General features: G+C 42.9%; 1 pseudogene; it reads right to left on the bottom strand.

Annotated features, from left to right (window-relative positions):
* Window positions 1-1,258: 1,258 nt before the first annotated feature.
* Window positions 1,259-7,453, bottom strand: LOC136532057 (eukaryotic translation initiation factor 5B-like; annotated as a pseudogene).
* Between the last annotated feature and the right edge of the window lie 475 nt (window positions 7,454-7,928).

Raw genomic sequence — 7,928 nt, forward strand, 5'->3', positions numbered from 1 at the left:
ATCTCAGCTCATCACCATCCCACATGAACTTATTACGCCGTATTAGCTGGTGGTTGACGCACGGGGCGTTTAATTCATTTGGTGGTTCCTGATTTTGGCTCAGGGGGGGGTTATTTTCTTTTGCTAGGGTACTCGAACTGTAATATCTGCAGTGAGTTTTTCCCTCAATTCTTATATTATTGTTCCTTTCTGATTAGCTGCCTCTGTAATTGTTATTTGTTCAAGTGCAAAATCTGCCACTTTTGTTTCTTTAAAACATGTAGTTCCATAAAAAAAAAATATACTGGAGTAGGTACAGATGATTCTGGACGACCTGCTTAAGGCTGAGGCCAGCTTTGTAGCCATGGTGTGTCAGTGAAAGTTCGGATATTCTACGGCCTATCGCTGCTCACATTAGTAGCAGGCAGCTGCCAAACAGCCAAAATAGTAGAGGTACACGCATCAACGACCCGTGGAATGTAAAAGGCTATTAAAGCACGCAGGATGCATATATAAATTTCTAAGTTTGAGGGGGAAATTAAACCACAATGATAGGATTTGAAGTGGAAAATTATACCACAGAGAGTTCAAGGAACCTTTTTTTCTAAATTTAAAAGGAAAATTAAACCACGTTAAGCCTTGTTTGGATGTTCATACATTCACCTCAATCTATGTGCGTTTGGAGTGAACGTATGGGCATCCAGACAACCGGTGGTAATTTCAAGAGGTAATAGAAACTTTTTTCGTAAGTTTGAAGCAGCAGCGATAGTTCAGATGTCTTTTCCTAAGAAAATAGTTCGCACGTGACCCCTGACGGCCCATAATTTGTCATGTACTATCTCCGAAAGAATACAATTCTAGTACAATATTATATTTTAATACCTTAAGTTTGACTAATTATAAATAAAAAATATCCATATTTATGATACTAAATAAATATCATTAGATTAATTACAAAATATATTTTTATAATAAATTAATTTAAAGATATACTTGTGAATATTATTCACTTAAAACTTAATAAAACGTAAACTTCTTTTCGTGACACGTGAATATTATTCACTTAAAACTTAATAAAACGTAAACTTTTCGTGACACGTAACCTGTAGTTGCATTCTTTTGCATTCTTTTTAGGAGGCACGTAGTAAATCACAACAGCAGCCCAAATAATGTAAGGGGCCACTAGACGTCGCAGAAAGACCCGTCTGATTTAAATACTCATTCAGGTTGTTCATGATAGAAAAGCAAACAGAAGCGCTAAAATAGCCAACACGTGAACAAAAGAACAGACTTTCCATAGCATGTATATTACACAATTCGTTGCTGCGAGGCTTGAGAGTTTCATGAAAAGTACAGTTCATGCCATGAAAAGCAAAAGGGACGGCACAAAATCTCATTTTTCATGTTATTACAGAATGTGGTTGTAAAATGAAGCGCCTTCCGAGCAAATTACAAAAATCAAACCGTATCAAAATTGGTAACCCTCCCTGGGGAACTCCAGTGTAAAGATGGATGTGGCGCCAAACAACCTCAGTCTCGCAACTCCCAAATTTTACTGCTTTGCCAAAAAACCTCAGCCTCGCAACTCCCAGATTTTACTGCTGATATCAGTAGAGACTTGTTTCCAGGCGGTTGCTGATTCATGGACAGGTGGGGGTGGGGTGGGGTGGGGAGCTTCTCATTGTATCTTCAATATTGCTTTCAACTTTACAACAAGTTTCCAGTCTTCAATAGACAAATCCTCCTGCATTTTAATAATTAAAAGAGGAAAATCAGAAACCGGTACTGATTTACGTGACACACATGAAAAATAAGGGGGAATAATTGGACTTGCCCTGTAGTTTTGTTTCAAAATATCGATAGATCGTCTTGATATCCGGCTGACAAGTTCATCTTCCATATCAAAGTGTCTGCCGAAGCTCCTCTGCTGCTCATCAGAATTGTTTGCGATAATCTGTTCACAAACCCAGCAAACAATTATATACTAATAATAATATACAGAATCCAGAATAACAACTTGGAATAGTGACGCAGATGATGGCACCAACCTTAATAGCGACCTTTTGCCCTTTTGTCGCCATATCAACTTGCTTGTGATTGATTTCAATTGAGGCAATCTTCCCAATATCAATATATTCTTTAGTGGGTATGCAGAGAGGAGTTCCCACCTAAATGACAGGGAAAAACAAGATATCAGCGCAACATACATATCTGAAAATCCAGTCAGTAGTCATAATTTGGTATCGGAAAGCCAAAACATAGTAGCTTGACTTGGTACAGGAAAGTCATAAGCCGTGGTTAGTACTTGGCGGCCCACTGATGAGATGGCTGATTCCCCCAAAAACAGTGAACATAACACTCAAGCCTCTGAATCTTTATACAAAACTTTAGTTCCTAGATGAGAGCATATTGGATTCATTCGTGCCTTACTATTTATTAGGTCTAACTAATTAATAAAGCAACATGGAAAAACAGAGTAGAGTAGAATACTGATGATAACAAAATACCTTAGCTATTCCTTCAAGGACATCGACACCCAAAACGATTGGATCCTTCTTGTTGAAGACACAGTTTGGCATAATCTTAAGAACACAAGGGAACACAGCTTCTTCAGCGCTTTCCTTCTTCTTCTCTTCCTTGAGGTTCTTAATGTATGCTGTAAATTGGTCAAACAGGTGGTATATTATATCAGCCACAAAGATCCTCACACCGGACTCTTCTGCAAGCTCGCGGGCATCAGGCATGACTTTGACATCAAAGGCCAAGATAGTTGCATATTCTTTCTTTCTCTCAAGCATAACACTAGCCTTCATAACATCCTTCTTGTGCACTGGCCCTATGCTGAAATCACAGAAGGGAATATTCACAGCAGGGCTCTTCAAGAACTCAGTGAGAGCTTCCAAAGACCCAAGGGTAGATGCCTGTACATAGACACCCTCACCACTCTTATCAATCCGGCTCCTAACCCGTGTCATCTCTTCCATAACAGCTTCCTTCAGTTTGTCTAAATCATCATCAGGTCCTAACACGTAAAGAGCTGTCCCTGCAATTGCATGTTCGAAACCCTGAAGAAAGCAATCGTTAATACACTGCCATAAAACTTAGAAATGCCAAACTAAAAAACTGTATCCACCTGAGCAGATATTTTGACTCCTTGTGCAGCTCTGATCTCCTTATGATGTAGGTAGGTGCCCTGAAAATACGTTTTTAGGTGTATTACTTCAATTTGAAGCATTAAACTAAGAACAATTTAACACTGGTCAAATAAAAAATGAATGGCATTCAAGTGACGTAAACTTGAATGATCAAACCATATAACCATCTAAAAGTTATCAACAAATCAACTGGCAGTTGGAAATTGTCTATGCTTCATAGGTAAGCATGGTAATATGAAAGTAGGTATTCTTAAATGAATTGGGGTAGCTGATGAAATACAGGAATGGCAAGGCCAGTGACACCAGTACAATCTTTGACAACATCCACTGCTCAAGAATGTAGTCTTTAATTCTCTTGGTAGAGGAACTACACTTATACCAACTGTTTTGATTATTCAGAACTCCACAATGAACATAAATCAAACCTATCCTATTTTTATGTAAGGATGGTTGGCTGTTTAAGTATTAGCTGCACCCACATTTTTTTTCATTGGGCCCAATACCAGCAAAACCATAACATAACCCCACAATGGTTGTTTACCAAAGATAAGAGCAGTAACATCTGTGTGGCAGAACCTACATTATCTACCAACCAAAGTGTAACCAATAGTAATCCTCCCAGAATAAAATGATTTTCACCCGACCATCCAAGAGTATCTTGCTGGGTGTGAATTGATATCCAAATAATCAAAGCTGCAACATTATCAGATACTCACCTTAACTCGAAGCTCTCTCATTGGGTGTGGTGTTAACAAAGCCCTGACAGTTGTCACAATGGGTCCCTATATAAAAATACAAGAACATTAGGCATCTTAAAGTTCTGCTCCAATTTAGCACTTAAAATAAAAATTAAAACACCTTCTACCTGCATGCCACAAACAACTATTTGATCTCCTTCATGCAGTATACCATTGACCAAAACAACATCAATTGTAGTACCATGACCTTCAACGACCTTGACTTCCAGTACAGTACACTGAAACAAAAGAAGATAATTAAAAAGAATGCATTTTTCTGTAATGGCACAATAAAGATCAAAGTACATTACCTGGACTTCATCAACAAAAGTAAGTTTTTCTTCCATTGTCTTCTGTGCCCATTGAACCAACAATAGAAGCAAATCAGGAATGCCTTCACCACTGGTAAGAGCAGTGCATAACATGTCAACGTAAAGATGGCAATAATATGAGATGCAATGTAACATATAGTGCATAAAAATAGACCAAGCAGTAAGTTAATGACCAAACCTTACAGCACTCGTAGGCACTATGTTAAAGGTATCTTCCATCTCCTTGTTCTTGTAGTACAAAGCTGTATTCACTCCTTGCATCTTGAATTGTGTAACAATCTGTTGGGCAACACAAGCACATGTTTTAATCATGGCACTGCATGATGGTTTTTTCTGCTAAAAAAGAAAGGGAAACAAGAATGCGCTGCTCACTCACATCTGTAAGTCTCATATTGAACTCCCTCTTAACATCTTCATTTTGCTGTTTTAAAGCCTTCACAATAGGAGCATTTGGACATTTCTTCCAACCATAAAGACGATCAACCTTTATAGAGTGAAAATAAACAGATTAAGTAATGAATAAGTAACAAAAATAGTAAGGAAAGCCAAAAGTCAAAGGGCAACTCTAGAAAACATACCTTATTCAAAGCAACAATGAACACTGCATCTCGACTCTTCAAAAGATTCAGGGATTCAATTGTCTGAGGTTCAAGCCCATGCATGATGTCAACAACCAAAATGGCAATATCACACAAACTTGAACCTCTAGAACGCAGATTACTGAAGGACTCGTGCCCAGGGGTATCAATAACAAGCAGGCCTGGAACCTTGAGTGTAGCATCAGCTTTCAACTCCCTAGTTCTCTCTCTAATGTTTTCAGTAGGGAAGTATGTCGCTCCAATCTGTTGGGTAATACCACCAGCTTCGCCTTCTTGCACATTAGTGCGTCTAATACAATCTAGCAGCTTTGTCTTGCCAGTATCGACATGACCAAGGATGCAGCAGATTGGTGATCTGAGGTCACTACCATTCTTAGAGTTATCCTCTTTGACAGGTCCTTTCTTTTTGTTCCTCTTAATATTTCCATTATTGGCACCACCACCATCAGTTTCACTCTTTTTAGAGTCTGCAACAGGAGGGGCAAGCTTTTTGACAGCAGGCATCGCAGGTTGAGCTTTAGTATTTTCCTGCTTCTGGACAGGCTCAGTCTTCTTGACAACAGGCTTTGCCTCTTCCTCATCAAAAGCGCTTGTATTAGGCAAGTTGACATCAATATCATCCCAGCTCTTTGCATCCCACTCATTCTCATCTTCCTCTTCCTCTTCTTCTGGTTTTGGCTCTTCAGTCTCCTGGTCAGGTTCAGTTTTCTCCTCGGATTCCTCAACCTGAGATTGTGATTCCTGATCCACGAGCACATATTCTTCCTCATCATTGTTAACTTCATTGAGTTCTTCCTGTTGTTCTTCAACTACCTTTGCAGTCTCTGTGGCCTTTGGTTGAGCTTTCTTTTTCTTAGAATCGTATATTGGCCTCTTCTTGGTCTCAGGGGCAGCACCCTCAGCCTTTTGGAGTTCACTCTGCTCAAGGAACTGTCTCCTCATGGCTTCTAACCTCTTTGCTTCCTCCTTCTGCTTCCCAGTCAAGAGCTTACCCTCCTGCTTCTTCTTGAGCAGCTTCTCCTTTTCCCTCTCCTTCTTCCTCCTCTTTGCTTCCTCCGCTTTCCTCTCCTCCTCCTCGCGTCGCAGCCGCTCTTCCTCCTCCTTCCGCAATCGCTCTTCCTCCTCTCTCTTCTGTCTCTCCTCAGCTTCCTTCCTCCTGGCAAGTGCCTCCTGCATCTCACGAACATGTTTAGGGAGCTTCTTCATGTCAACCTTCCCTTTAGGTGCCTCTTGCTCCTTTCTCCTCTTTCTTAGCCTCCGCTCCCTTTGCTGCAGCCTTTTTCTCCTTCTCCTTTTCCTTCTTTTTCTTCTTCTTCTTGGCAGCAGCAGATTCCACCTCTCCTCCTTCCTCAGCTTGTCCTCCACATTACCATCCTCTGCAGCTCCAACATCCTCCTTGGCCAATGCAGCAGATTGTGGTGCCTGCGCTGGCTTGTCCTCCGCAGCAGGAGGGACTAAATCAAGCTCAGCAAGAACCTTCTCCAACTCCTCTTCTTCCTTTGCTGTCCTTCCGCTTTTCTTCTTTTTCTTCTTCGATTTCTTCCCTTCGGCATCATCCACAGGGGCATCAGCAGCCACACTTCCCTCATCATTGGTGTCCTTGGGCTCAGGCTCCTCTGCAGGAGGCGGGCGGTCCTCTATCCCCGCAAGGATCTGGTCGATGTCCTCACCATCCACATCCATTGTAAACCCTCCCTTCTTTTTCTTCTTCTTTGATTTCTTTCCCGTGGCATCATCCGCATCAGGGGCAGCCACAGAATCCTGAGTTTTCACCTCCTCTGGCTCAGGCTCATCTGCGAGATGAGGATCCTCCTCCATCCCCGCAAGGATCTCGTCGACGTTCTCACCATCCATCATAAACGCACCCTTCTTTTTCTTCTTCTTCTGCTGCTTCTTTGCCGTTGCTGCAGCAGTCACTGAGGGTTCCTCCTCCTCCTCAACCACAGGTTGGGGTGGCGGGGTAGGCTCGTCGTCCTCGTCTTTAGCAGGCGCCGAGCGAGGCCCCTTGTCCTTCTTCTTTTTCTTCTTCTTGGACTTGCTGAAGTCGTAATCGAGGTCGTCGTCGTCCTCAGCTGGATCGTTGCTGGGCTCCGGCTCGTCCGCGGCAGCCGGGGCGGGGTCCTCCTCATCCTGGTCCTCGTCCTCCTCGCCGAGGGCGCTGAAGGAGGCGGCAGGGGCGGCGCCCTTCTTCTTCTTCTTCTTCTTGCCGGTGAAGACGAGGTTGACGGGCTCGTCGTCGTCGTCCTCGTCGGCGGCAGGCGGCGGCGGCGGAGGGGGCTCGTAGTCGTCGTCGTCGTCGGGCGCGGCGGCCTTGCCCCCCTTCTTGCCCTTCTTGCCGCCCTTCTTGGGCTTCTCCTTGTCGGCGGCGGCGGGGGCGGGGGCGGGCGGGGCTGGGTCGGCCGCGTCGTCCTGCGGGAAGGAGTACTCGTCGTCGTCGATGGCGACGTTCTTCTTGCGCCCCATCGGCGGCGAGCTTGGAGGCCCTAGGGTTTGGGTTGGGGGCGGGAAAGAATGCGGCGGGCGGACGGACGGAGATCGACGCGGCGGGGGCGAGGTGGAAGAGAAAGGAAAGCAAGGAAAACCCTACTTGCCTTTGCGTGGGTGATGATGCGATGCGATTGGAAATTGGAATTGGAGTTGGGTTGCCAAACGGATTTGGAACTTGGAGTTTCTTTTTATTTCTGCAATCAAACACATTATATATATATATATATATATATATATATATATATATATATATATATATATATATATATATGCAATTTACTTACATGTCCGCACACTGTATTTGCATACTACGTATTAATATTCACATACGTACACCCTATTGACAAATGAGAAGTGTATTAGTACTGTCGTCTTCTCTCCCTGAGTTTTTTTTTTATTAAAAAGACAAGGCTTATAGAAACGTGTGGATTTGTTGGCTCCACACAATGCTACATCTCATGGACCCTTGTATTTTCAAGGGACGAGAAAAAAAAGAAGATACATAACTCGAAGTCTAATGTAACTTAGACTTTCTTTAACAGCAGGACTCATGGTAGCTCCTGATATTAGGACGTGTTTTGTTGGTGATGTCATTGCACCGCATCCTTGCCACACCTCATACGTCAGGGGTGAAGCTAC

Source organism: Miscanthus floridulus, unplaced genomic scaffold, assembly GCF_019320115.1.
Source record: "Miscanthus floridulus cultivar M001 unplaced genomic scaffold, ASM1932011v1 fs_517_1_2, whole genome shotgun sequence".
NCBI classification, from domain to species: Eukaryota; Viridiplantae; Streptophyta; class Magnoliopsida; order Poales; family Poaceae; genus Miscanthus; species Miscanthus floridulus.